A 10,684-nucleotide genomic window follows, 5' to 3' on the forward strand; every position below is an offset into this window, starting at 1 on the left:
TTCGTCTAAAAGAACTTTATGTCAGAAGCATACCCACATATGCATACACTAATACACATTATGACTATCACCAAGATTCAAATGTGAATATGATCTGTTTGCTCACATAATTGTTTATACAATCATGTACACTTACAGAAAAGTAGCAATGACAGAGGACAATGGATCTTACATGATGTGGGCTAGGTTAGAAAAAACAGCAATCATTAGGGGATTTGGGACAACATTTTCTCATAGATATCTTCGTCATGAACTAATTGAATCTTTTCTCATCTATAGCACTGCAGTACAGAGAACAATTTAGTGCTTTAGCTCAATAAAAACAACAGTACATCACATCATGTACTTACAACAGATTAGTAGATGAGTGGTACCTCCTTTGCATAATGGCACAGAATTTTGAAGTATCCCCTACAGAATACAGGGCATGTTTGGATGTCATCCATATATTGCTACACAATGAATATATGGCAGGTAGGACAAATACTCGTCTAAGAAACTGTGTTGAAATATCTCCGTGGCTTTGGATAAGGGGCAAACATAATATTTCATGAATTAAAAGAAGTAATAAAATCATATTTTGAAGTCAGCATATAATGAAAACTATACAAGTGTATTTGTAAAGCAAAAATTCAATCTGGAAGGATGGGTCATTAGAAAATTCCAATACAGTGCAGCGCTGCAAAAAAAAAAAGAAAGAAAGTAGGAATAATGCTTGTCAAGAAAAAATTACACCCCAGTGTGGCAGTGTGCCCTATTGGAACATATGACATGTCTCATCTAAAATTGTTTGAAGTGCATGTCACTTCGTCACACACCAATAAATTGAAACAATACTTTATGATCAAAGCAGAAAAGAGAATAACACAGTATAGCTAGAGATACTAAGGATTGGATTCTTTGGAATAGCACATATGTACAGTTAATCGGTATGGACTACACAGATCAACAGAGGATGGTACTATGCAGGTTAGAACTTAGAAGTATCTGTGGCTTTAATCCTCTCAAGCAACCATGGTTTCAGTGTTACTGAAACACCCTGCAAACAATGCTAACCTATGAAATCAATGTTCCATTACATATTAAATAATAGTAGCAGATATAGAAATGGGTATAGCACAAGAAAAATGTTAGCTTGTTATACATAGGACCTGAACTGATTTTAAAATGTAGTAATTAGGGTCTAGTAAAGTTCTTAAAAATACTGAAATCCTCAATCAAGCCAAATAAATATTTGTTTGCTAGATGTACAATATAATTTGTGATTACTGCCTTGACTTATAGACCTAATATTGACCCAATGTAGAGGTTACAATATGATTCGTAGAATAATGGAGCTTACACCATATAGGAGGCTAAAAGACTTGCACCATGAAATCAAATCATTACCTTAATATCAGCACAATCATCTGTCTATATTGAGCCCTAAAGACCCTGAGGTTTATCTCATAGAAAATTAACTGCAGGATCCAAATATAAGGGTAATATGCCCAGATTGTCAGGCTTACAGAGAATTTCTGATGATGTATGCATCACAATGGCCAATATAAGATTGTCGACAAAGAATATCATCAATGCAAATGTGTGTAGTGCCATTCTGCGTACAGAATTAGTGCACGACGAATTAACAAATAAAATATGATTTGTTGGACAGGAAGGAAATTGAGGCAAAACCTTCTGATAGCATAAACAAGATATGCTATCATGGACTAAACCTAAATAATCTGATAAGAAATATGAAGACCACATATATCACCCAAAGAAGACAATAAGAAAACATCCAACCTAAAAACAGAAGCATAGAAAGGTGGCAGCAAGAAAACTTACTGACATGCAGAAAACTTACTGACATGCTCACTATATTACCAGTATTGTACAATGAAGGAACACAGACATTACTTCAGAATTCACTCATTAACATGTTATGGGCAGAACTCAGCACATTCAGTCAATTTGTTAGGCTTTATTAGATAAGGTTGTTAGGAGGTTTGTTAGGAGCCGACTCTATTTAAGGAGAGGCACCGCAGTCATTTGGAATGAATCAAGAAAGAAGTTAACCTATCTCTTGTCTCCCCTCCTCTTCTGTTCGTCCTCACCCAAGCTCCGGAGCAGCGAGGCTGCAGGCCTCGCCCTCCCATCGAGCACCCCAATTCATCTACCCACATAACATCTTAGTAGCTGCTAGGTGGCAACATATCCTATGCACACAGGCCCTCACGTGTACACACGTGCACACCAACTAAAAAATGTCACCAAAAATTCTAGAAAAAATCATACACATACTTTCAGTTGTATTACACCTAGGGTTAAAATCTTAACGTCAAATTCATTATATTTTAGCCGTAACAAAAAAAAACAAAAAATCTGACAGTTTTAAGGTTACAATTTTGTCAGAATTTTATCTTTTTTGTTATTCTCTATGTAGAATGAATTTGAAGATGCGACTTTGCACGTAGATGTAATACTATTGAAAGTACATGTATGAATTTTCCTAGAATTTTTTGTGATAATTTTTAGTTGGTGTACACGGTGTACACGCGAGGGCCTGTGTGCATAGGATACGCTCCCCTGCTAGGTGGAGATACTGTACGCAATTTCCATCCGGGCCAATAGATGTTTCAGCTTTCAAGTGGACATGTGGCACGTTAATTACTGCTGCACACGCACGCACGAGGAAGTGCTACGAAGTTACGAAAGGTATTTATACCACTTACACAGGCAACACAAGGGAATCGGGAATAAAGATGCAGGTGAAACGAGATGCATATGTCTCGGTCAGGATAGGCACAGGGAGGTCTTCTATTTGGCCAGTTGCTGGTTCAGCTTGCCGACGAGCTGCCCGTTGGTGTACAGGTACTCCTGGAAAGACATCCGGAGGCTCCGGAGCACAGCCGCTTCGCTGCTGTTGGAGGTCGCGTTGAACAGTGTGCAGAAGAGGTTTTTCCACAGCTCCACGTTCCAGTACCTGTAAAGGACAAAATGGCAGCAAACAGCTCCTGTTACATGTGTTGGCAACTTTTTGTGATAAGTTGACAAGCACGATCGCAGCACCTAAAGTCGCCAACCACCTCAATCTAGCAAAAGCTAAACCAAGATGGGTTTTGATAACTAAACCGGCTAGCGGAGCCGATTCTAGATACCTACCCGTTTCGTGGGCAAAACGGAAGGTTTTCAGGACAAACCTACAAAGAGTAGTCGCACTCTCGCAGCGGCGGCGGACGATTTACAGCGCAAATCGACAAAGATGGACAAACTAAAAGAAAACTAAAAGCAATAAGAAAAACGATTCGATTGATTGATTGTAGATTGATTTTTTACAATGAACCGGCCATGTCCTTATATAGGGGTTGGTCTTACCCTTTACAGGCCCTCCTCCACGTCCAACTCGGGATAGAATCCAAAGGAAACCCGAAACATGCCTTCCCGAGTAAGGAAACTTCAAGACCCGACGAAACAATCCCGGACTCGGACTCTGCCGGTCAGACCGGCCCACTGTCGGCGGCAACTGGCCTATACACGGCGGTCTGACCGGCCCTAATAGAGCCCTCACAGAGGAAAACCGGCAGTCTTCCAAACTTTGACAATTTTCCCTATTTTATCCCTAGGTGCCAAATTTGGGTGTAAACACATGCCCCCCTGCCTTTTTGATGAACAACGTGAATCTAAAAGCATAGAACATGTTTTTGGTCTTAGGGCGATAATCCAATTACCGGCCATAGTACCTCCTAAGCATCTTGCCAAATGCTCGGGAAGTATTTCTTCAAGTATTTCCCGTTGATTGCTCGCTGAAAACGCTCTCCTTGAAGTGTCTCCAAAAAATATGCGTTCCCTCGAACAATGCCGCATACTCGATAAGAACCCTCCCAACTAGGAGACCACTTACCGAACTCCCTGGATCGAGTACCCAAAGGCAAAATTGTCTTCCAAACCAAATCTCCAACTTGAAACAACTTTACTTTCACCCTTTTATTGTACGCCTTGGCCACCCTCTTCTTCTCTTTCTCTATCTCTTCCAAAGTCTTCAAACGCTTGTCGATGACTTCATCAAGATTGTCTCCCATCAACGTCTTATAATCTTCACTTGACAAATCATCTTACTTGATATACCGAAGAGAGCCAAGATTCACCTCAACCGGCAAAACGGCTTCTTGACCATAAACCAACTCAAAATGAGTGACTTTAGTGGCACCATATTTAGATATCCTATGCACCCACAATGCTTCAGAAAGCACCTCATGCCACTTCTTTGGGTGTTCCTCAATCTTCTTTTTGACTAGCTTCAACAACGTCTTATTACTCGACTCGGCTTGTTCATTAGCCTGAGCGTAGTAAGGAGAAGAACTCAACAATTTGATATCATAAGATTCGGCAAAACTCTTCACTTCCTTAGACATGAAAGAAGCTCCTTGATCCGTAGTTAATGTTTGCGGAATACCGAATCTATAGATAATATGCTTCAAAATAAAGTCAATTACCTCCGTATGAGTCATATTCTTGAGTGGCACGGCTTTGACCCACTTGGTGAAGTAATCCGTTGCAACTAGCACGAACCTATGCCCCTTTGATGACGAAGGATAAATTTGACCAATGAAATCCAAAGCCCAACCTTGGAACGGCCATGGTTTGATAATAGGGTTCAACGCGGCAGTGGGCGCCAATTGAACATTGCCGAACCGTTGACAAGCTTCGCATCCCCTATAATATTTGAAACAATCTTCAATCATCCTCTACCAATAGAACCCGCTCTCCTAAGCAACCAATTCATCTTATGGGCCGATTGATGAGTTCCACAAATTCCTTGATGCACCTCTCCCATAGCCACTTTTGATTGATCATTATCTAAGCACTTCAATAGAACTCCATCCATATTACGGCGATATAAATCTTCATCAAACAATGTATATTTGAACGCTTGCCGCCGAATCTTCCGATCAACCTTAAGTGTAGGAACTTTCAAATATCTAATCAAAGGAATTCTCCAATCTTCTTCTGTTTCCTGGGCACAAATGTCCGAATTTACAATTAATTCGGCCTTTGAATCAATTGTGGCGTGCCCCCCAGCCTTCTATCCATAATCGGTCAGACCGGCCATGCAAGGCCGGTCAGACCGCCCGGGGTGGCCGGTCAGACCGCCCCTAGTGGCCGGTCAGACCGCCCCTAGTGGCCGGTCAGACCGGCCGTGCAACGCCGGTCAGATCGGCCGTGCAACGCCGGTCAGACCGCCCCTGGTCTGCGATTTTGCCAATTTCGCTCAAAGATTTAAAATCAAGCATCGGCTCTTCTAATATCAAAAATATTCCCCTCTTCACATTGTAGCCAGATGCTTGCTGTGCTAAATCATTTGCCCTAGAATTATCATGTCTAGCAATATGTCTAATAGAAAAATACAGTCCCTCAAACTCACACTCACGCACACAGCTCACACATCAGAGGCGGAAGAAGATGAGAGAACAGAGAGCACAAACACTTGGTGCTGCTGAACTAATTTGAGCTGCAGCTGCTCTACTACTTTATAGAAGCAAATGTCAACTATCTAGTACAGGCATACTTGAGTACTGCTATACCAACTACACTACCCACTAACATCTAACTATACATTTCCCTTCCTTGCCCCTTTTTAGGTAAAACCTTGGGCACACACAGTGTATGGGAAAAAGGGCATCCCAGATGTTCAACTTGACAAGATTGACTATTCATTCATTCCAGATGTAAGTATAAGTGTTTCCAGCTTCCTTCTTGCATGCAGCAAACTCCTCGTTCAATTCATCTACACATGTAGCACTACAACAAGCAAATCCCAACAACAAATGTAAAAAATCTCAAATTTGGGGGAAAAAAAGTGGTTCTAGGGTTACCCTCCGATCTACAAATTCAACCGATTAAAACGAAAAAAAGGGGGGGAATGGAGGAGTCTACCTTTCTCTTCGATTTCCACAAAAAATCCCACGAAAAAAGAGTTCAAATTAAGTGGATCTGAGGTGGAGAGGTGAGGGGGAGAGAGAGAGGGAGAAGAACTCGGGCTCGGCTCGGCTAGAAGTGCTGGCACAAATGGCTAACTGGAGGAGAAAGGAGGTGGGGCCCGCGAGGGTTAAGCGGCCCCCAGGAGGGGTGCGCCAATACCGCTGGCGCTGTGGTCTGAGGGCCGGCGCCAGAGTGGCTAGCACTCCCATCCGCCCAGTCAACACTACCACAATAGCCCTAGTGCCACGGCAGCACGGTGAGGGCGCCAGGGTGGCTGGCGTTGCCATGTTGGAGGACAGCACCAGCCTCTCTGGCGCACCAAAAAGGGCCGTTCCTGGATTAAGTTTTTCCAGGGATCTATTTGTAAAATAAGTTTTTAAAAAGGACCAAAATGTAAAAAATTCAGAGGGATTTGTAACTAAATTTTATTATATCATCAATATAAATGGCCTTTTTTATAAATAAAAAAGGGTATATTCCTTCCTCTATTTTTTTTCAAGGAGCATTATGTATTCATTGTGACTAACAGAGCATTGATCATGAAGGAGCCAAACAACAAAAATGATTATAGTTTTGGTAAAAGACCGACAAGCAAGAAATTATAGTTTATACCTAATTCAGTGACTTTGTTTCTTAAAACATTCTGAGGCGAAGTTAATGGCACCTTTCCATGATAGACCTTGTTGCTCTGATGATAGCCCTGTCAAGGATTTGGGCAACCGTCCAAGATGAGAGCTAAGCTAAACACTAGCGAATCATATAGAGTAAATGCAACTTACAGCGAACTTCTTCAGGTCAACATTAATGTTCTCCAATAAATTATTCATAGTAGACTCAGACCATGGATCCAGCAAAATAGGTTCTTTCTTTTGCATTTTGGATGGTTTCGGCTAGCAGACAGTAACCAAAAAGAGATGGGAGTTAGTATGGTGAATTATCCACAAAGAAGAATAACATTAAGCGACCATAATATGCTTGCTGGCTACAATAATGGCCAGTAATGACAAGTAATAGAAACAAAAAAAAAAGTATTTGCATAGATTACTTACTTCACAAGCTTAACGGGGTTATATAGATATTGTTCTTCAAAAACATATAGAAATTGCATGTCTCATGTTTCTTTATCTAGTAATGATCAGTCCACTCAAGCAAGGGCAGGGGCGTAGCTTTCAATGGCACATCATGTGGCTTCAGCCCGATATTTCATTTTATTCTTTGCTTTTGCAATTTGCTTGATTTTTCTCTATTTATTTATGAATTAAACCATATAAGAAGATTGTTTGGTATGGTACTGTTATGCTGATAGCCCCCTATATTTATGTTCTGACTTCACCACTATGCTAAAGCTGTGCAGATGCACTCCCAATTCTAATATATTTCCGAGACAAACTCAAAATGGAACACATGCACCACAAGAATCAGTGGAAAGTACATCCTGAAATTCATTCCCAACTATGATTAAACTAAATAAAATATATCTCTAAACATATAACAAAAAGCCACTCTAAAAAACTAGAATCATGCTATTTTTGTAAAAATAGAGTTGTAGGAATGACAGAACAGAAACTCTTTCCATGAAAAATAAACCATCCTGTATTTAGTTGAAATAGATGTTACAGATGTACGAGCTAGTAAAGATCGGCAAGTACAAAGTAGATATCATTGTGATTAGCCCCAAATAAATATTCAGTTCACAACAGGCAAGCATGCAAATAAATGAATAAATTATGTAAATTAGACTTGGTAAAAGAATGTATCACAGTTCACCAGCACAGAAATGTGAAGACAATTATCCTATTGCTTGCCAACCTTTTTTGGAAAAGCAAATGCTCCACAACAGAAAAATTATCATGTAAGAAACAATATCAAAGCAGTTCTTACTGCCGCAAGTCTGTCAGCCTTGTGACCAACTGACCATATATAAAATATTACAAATCTACAACACAGCCACAATCTCCTGATTACTAAAATGCAATTGAATACGCAATATGTGAATCATTTGACAAATATTCAAGGACTCGACAAATGTCCATTCCACCACACAGTTATCATACCTGGGCATCGGCATCAGCTTCTTCTACAATCTTCTCCAAGTGTTTTAAAAATATTGTATGTGTCTTCTTCAAATGATCAAGTGGCTCGGCTTTTCTGGTACCACAGAAATGGTTTGCGATCACATCAACATGGCAAATTTGACATCAGGTTATTGCTGCCCAAAAAGTTCACTTCAACAAAAACATAATGCATCCGCCTAACATAGAACGAAGTGGGGGGGGGATGAGCAAAAGGGGATAGAAAAATGGATAAGGTAAGAATTGAAACTTCAAAGCCAATCAATTACATAGAGGATCCAGATCTTGAGGAGTCGGGGGTCTGTGGAGTACTGGTAATCGTCACCATACTTATCAATGCATTCCATTACACAAATCTTGAGCCAATCAAGGGCTGCTGCTTCAAATTTTGGGCCTCTCCTGAGCTCATCCATAGCCTTGTTGATAGACCTGAATACCAAGTCAGAAACTGGCATAAGCAAATGCATACACCAGGACTGGCCCTGACCAGGACAAACAAATCACACTGATACATAGATAAATTATGCATGAATACCAGCATGTGCATGAAAGATTAGATTTACCTTACAAAATAGATATGATAGTACCAGGAACAACATAAAAATAAGTTATATATGCAAAGTTTAGACCAAAATATCGGAAAGCAAAACATTAGTACAGGAGGAGCAAATAAAGTGGGCACATTACATTACTCGACAGTTCAAGAACTGATAAGGGAATAAGAGAAACGTCTCCACATAAACAAGGTAATCCTTCACAAGAAAAATCAGCCTAGCTGCACAAAACAAATCAGCTCCAGAACTAAATCCTTCCCCAAGTCCCAGCACTGGACATTACTCACAATGTCTCCTCAATATGCACTTCTATCGTTGCCAGACACTCAAACAGTGGTGGTCATATCGTTTAATTCTTTTTCTTTTCTTTTTTTTTTTTTGGGGAACATACGCCCCCATTCTCACATTTCCGTTCGTCCAAGTTCAACTGCACACAGGCGAAGTGTCAAAATCAAAATTACACGCCCAATTAACTACATAACTCAGAGGAAGGGACAGAATCCCAGTACGATTCCGACGCGCGCATAGCTTCAGGCGAAACCAAGCACTATTCCACACAGCTACGGCGGAATCCCACGCTGGTACACCCCTAAATAGGACCTAAATCGAAGGAGCAGGTGCAGATATGGATACTGATTTGGCAATTACCTGAAGGTAGGGGAGGATGGGATCGAGGGGAGGGGGTGGCACCTCCCTCCGAACCCTAGGCGACGGCCTCCGGAGCGGGCTGGAGGCGGCAGCGGCGGCTGCCTCCGGCACCACCAACGGCGATCGTTCGAGCAGAACCATCTACCGCGGACGCAGGAAGAAACCCTCGGATTCCTGCGGCGATCGCCGGCGGCGAGCTCTCCGCTCCCGTGTGGGGGTGGCGGATGCGTGCTCTGTGTGGAGAGAGAGAGAGAGAGAGAGAGAGAGAGAGACGGGAGAGTGGAGCGGAAGAGGGGAATAATTTGAACGGCGGCGGTACACGGCAGCGGCGGCGGCGGAGGCGGTGGCGGAGGCGACGGGGACGGCGCGAGGGGGAGGCGGAGGGTTTAGGGGGTTTAGTGGATGTTATTCTGCGAAAAAAAAACCCTCCTCTTCCACATTTTACAACACACTCCCTGTTCGCGATTTTTCTTTTTAAATACTCCATCCATTCCAAAATATAAGGGTGTGTTTGTTCATGGTCAAGCGTGAATGGGATATGGTGGTCCATATTTTGTTGGATATGGCGATCCAGTTTTTTGTTTGGTTGGATGGATATGACGATTTAATTTCTTGTTTGGTTGGAGGAATGAAGGTGGTTTTGGTGATCTAATTTTTTGTTTGGTTGGAAGAAGTAGGGTGGATGAGCAGGTGTGGTCACCTCTCACTTAGAGAGGGTGAGTATACCCCCAACAAATTCATATATACTACAAATAACAAATTCCCTAACAAATCACAAATTCATATATATATATATATATATATATACATATATATACACACACTACAAATCCACATAGAGAAAAAAATAAAAAAGAAAAAGGACAAAAAGGAAAAAAATAAGCCCTCGCATCCTGCCGCCGCCGAGCTCGCATCTCACCGTCGCCTCCCGGCGCCGCGGCTCTCGCATCTTGCGCCGCCGCCGCGTTCACATCTCGCGCCGCCGCCGACCTCGCCTCCCGCCGCCAGTGCCGCGTTCACCTCACGCCGCCGCCGACCTCCCTTCCCACCCCGCGGCGTTCGCATTTCACGCCGCCGCCGCGGACCTCGCCGACCTCTCCTCTGCGTCAACCGTCGATTCACTCGCGTGGCCGCTGCTAACGCTCGGTGAGGGGGTGAAGCGACCCGTCGCCCTGCTCGCCCGGGCGCCCGGGCGGCTGCATCCGGGCAAATCGTCCGGACCCCCCCCCCATCCAGCATCTAACAGGAATATTCCTCTTGGGGCCGTCGTATCCCACTTCCGCCCATCAACCAAACAGCCACAAAAATGGGCCGCCATCTCCTATCCACCCAAATCCTCCCATCCAAACACACCCTAAGTCACAACTACCCTTAACCCAAAGACCAAGAAACAATTATTATCATCTTCTAGTTTGGATCACCCTAATAAATATAATGCATGCATCCAAT

General features: G+C 42.5%; 1 long non-coding RNA gene across 3 annotated transcripts; it reads right to left on the bottom strand.

Moving 5' to 3' along the window:
• Positions 1-40: 40 nt before the first annotated feature.
• LOC9272020 (uncharacterized) lies at positions 41-9,649 on the bottom strand. Of its 3 annotated transcripts, none has more exons than XR_010741922.1 (7): positions 9,236-9,649; positions 8,303-8,462; positions 8,016-8,212; positions 6,741-6,851; positions 6,574-6,661; positions 375-411; positions 41-281 (listed from the first exon to the last, which is right to left on the bottom strand). It is a non-coding gene; the product is annotated as an uncharacterized lncRNA (long non-coding RNA). The 3 variants fall into 3 exon arrangements; XR_003243036.2 differs by having other exon boundaries at positions 351-411; XR_010741921.1 differs by lacking the exons at positions 41-281; positions 375-411 and adding an exon at positions 2,601-2,965.
• Positions 9,650-10,684: the final 1,035 nt, after the last annotated feature.

The sequence above is a fragment of the Oryza sativa genome, chromosome 6 (genome assembly GCF_034140825.1).
Source record: "Oryza sativa Japonica Group chromosome 6, ASM3414082v1".
In the NCBI taxonomy this organism is placed as follows: Eukaryota; Viridiplantae; Streptophyta; class Magnoliopsida; order Poales; family Poaceae; genus Oryza; species Oryza sativa.